This window comes from Octopus bimaculoides, chromosome 5 (assembly GCF_001194135.2).
Source record: "Octopus bimaculoides isolate UCB-OBI-ISO-001 chromosome 5, ASM119413v2, whole genome shotgun sequence".
NCBI classification, from domain to species: Eukaryota; Metazoa; Mollusca; class Cephalopoda; order Octopoda; family Octopodidae; genus Octopus; species Octopus bimaculoides.
Window position 1 is genome coordinate 4,556,792 of NC_068985.1, and position 3,541 is coordinate 4,560,332.

Sequence of the window (3,541 nt, forward strand, 5' to 3'; positions counted from 1 at the left end):
TTTAAATTTATTAATGTTCCAAAATTGTATGACAAAAAATGTTGGTACAAATATGAAAAACCTATCTGAAATCTCTTAGCTAGGTAGGTAGGCAGGTAGGTAGGTAGGTAGGTAGGTAGCTAGCTAGCTAGGTATATAGCTAAGTAGGTAGATATATATATACATAGATAGATAGATAGATAGATAGATACATACATACATACATACATACATACATACATACATACATACATACATACGTAAGTAGGTAGGCAGGTAGGCAGGTAGGTAGATAGATAGATAGATAGATAGATGGATAGATAGGTAAGCAGGACAGCAACTTAGATGGTCTGGTCATCTTGTCTGTTTAGAAGGCAGACTCATGCAAAAACAGGTGTTGTAGAATGAGCTGGAACAAGGAAAGTGTCCTTGGTGCAAACCATGCAAGCATTTCAGAGACAATCTTAAAGGCACGCTTAAAAAGACCATTATCAATAGTAAGACCGGGGAGAATTTTGCATCAGATAAGGAGCTGTGGAGGGACCTGATTACTGCTGGTGTTAAAGAATTTGAGAAGAGCAACAGGGCTGCATACACTGAGCTGAAATGCACTGGCATATATATGGAAGATGTGAACCCTCTCTCAGAGAAGAACCTGGAAAAGTCTCTTTCAGGTGATAACTGTGGTTATGTCTGTTACTGAAATGCAGGGATACTCAGCCATAAGCATGGGCACAGAGGTGCAACACATCTACCAATGCGATATCCAGAATGTTCTCTGGTGCACCTTGTGAAGCAGAGTGTAAGGGTTGGCCAGTGGACTCATGCAGCATTGTGTGTCCCAACATCCAGATGGTCAGGCTATTGCTGGAAAGCTGACTTGTGGTCAGTGTAGAAAGACTTGTAGGTCACTTGTAGGCCTTAGAATCCATATGAAACATCATCAGTGATGGAGAGACCAAATGTGAGATGTGTTTCTTAGAGTGAAATGGGTTTAAGAAATTATCTTATTCAGTCTTCAGTTGGATTCCATGGAAATCTGGATTGTAACACTTCCAGTTGAGAAAAATGGTTAGCATCTATCTTGCTCAACTTTGTATGAAAATGAAATGACATTATTAAGAATGCTTAACGCCATCTTAGCAGCATTACAGGTCCCTGGGCAAATCAATGCCCTGGGCCCTATAAGTATTTATTTATTGTTAGCAAACCACAGCATACATAGATCAGAACTGGCCCCTAAACTTGTGGGACCCCCTGGACAACTGCCCAGTGTGCCTCTGCATTAAGATGGATGGCACTGGGATTACTAATGAACTAAAGCAATTAGTTAGGATCGTTTTATGATAAATTATTTTGCATTAAACACTGAACCAGATTACGATAGGGTTACACGGCTTTCGATTTAAATTTCTGGGCATATAAGGTTGGTTGGTCACATGGAAATCTTCCCCAATTAAATCCTTTATCTTTTACTTGTTTGTCATTTGACTGTGACCATACTGGGGCATCACCTTGAAGAATTTTTAGTTGAATAAATTAAATCCAGGACTTATTTATATTTTAAGCTTGGTACTTATTTTATCGGTCTCTTTTGCCAAACTGCTAGGTTACAGGAATGTAAATACACCAGTTGGCAGGTGGTAGTGGGAGGGAGACATATACATTTACAAGGGAAAGTCAAAAATTATCTGCATTTTTTCCATAACATATCTTTATTATCAATCTCTTTATTCCCCACAGTGGGGACTAAACATTGAGGGGACAAACAAGGACAAACAAAGGGATTAAGTCAATTACATCAACCCCAGTGCATAACTGGTACTTATTTAATCGACCCCGAAAGGATGAAAGGCAAAATCAACCTCAGTAGAATTTGAACTCAGAACATAAAGACAGACAAAATACCACCAAGCATTTCGCCCAGCATGCTAACGTTTCTGCCAGCTCACCGCCTTATGGAAAAGTGGGTATTATTATGGTCAGGTGATCAGAGTTTGAGCCTAATCACACCATTTCTTTTTTTTTCCGGTTTTTCAGTGTAAGCATGGCTGCTCCACTTGCAATGTGCACCAAAAAAGAACAAAGAGCATTGAATCGATTTTTCTGATCGGAAGGTGTGTCAGGTGCTGAAATTCATCAGAGGCTTTTAGCAGAATACGGGGACAGCACACTACCATGTAGAAGTGTGTATCCATGGATCAAGAAACTTAAAAGTGGCCAGACAAGCATGATGTATGAAGAGGGAACAGGACGCCCGTCAACCGCCACCACTGATGAGAAGATTCAGCAAGCCCAAGCGGTGGTAATGGTGAACCGGTTCACCATTAGCATTTCTTGGATCACTGCTCTTTGTTTTTCTTTGGTGCATATTGCAAATGGAGCAGCCATGCTTACACTGTAAAGCCAGAAAGAAAAATGGTGCAATCAGACTCAAACTTTGATCACATAACCACAATAGTACCAACTGTAAGCACACAACTCTAGATGGCAGTGTGACAATAATAAAGATATGCTATGATGAAAGTGCAGATAATTTTTTACTTCCCCTTGTATATATACATGACAGGCTTCTATCAGTTTCTGTCTGCCAAATCCATTCCCAAGGCTTTGATTAGCCCAAGGCTATAGTACAGGTCACTTGCCCAAGGTTCCACACAGTGGGACTGAACCCAGAACCATGTGGTTGGGAAGCAAACTTCTCCCCACATAGCCACACCTGCCTACAGGACACTTGCCCAAGGTACCACACAGTGGGACTGAACACAGAACCATGTAGTTGGGAAGCAAACTTCTCCACACACAGCCACACCTGCCCCTATATTTATTAAATTAAAATTTCAACTTTAAAATGGACAGACTCTATATTTATCAGATGCTGATTAATAGAATTGCAATTTTATTTCTGTTTCGCCACATAAACTTGTCTTCAATAATTGAATTTCGTTAGCATTTTCTCACAAATAAGATTGTTTGGACAAATCAGATTTATTATATACACACCAACATGAACCATCCCATCAAACCAAATTGAGATTTTTAAACAGATAAAAAGTTTTATAGTGCATTGTTATATTTGGGGAGGGTCATTTTGCCAAAAAGCACATGTGCTAATTATTTAACCTTCAATTTAGTTTTATAGTGTCTTGGGGAAATTTCAAACCTGGGTTCTCATTCCTAAGGTATTTATCAATGTTATTATTATTATTATTATTATTATTATTATCATTATTATTATTATTATTATAAGCCAGGTCACTGCCTGGAATCAAACTCGAAATCTTGAGGTTAGTAGCCCCATGCTCTTAACCACTACACCATATGCCCATAGACACATGTTGTTTTGAATTTGCTGCAGAAAATGGTCTATGTCTGTGATGGTGAGTGAGGGTGGCCACTAGGAATGTGGCCTTGGAACCAAGTGAGTGGCAGCCTGAAAAAGTTTGGAAACCACTGTGCTAGGATGATACTTTCATTTGATATTTACCAGAATCTCGGCAGACAGGAGGTTGTCTTTTATAAGAATGTTATACAGAGTGTTCGAAAAGTCTCTCTGCATATA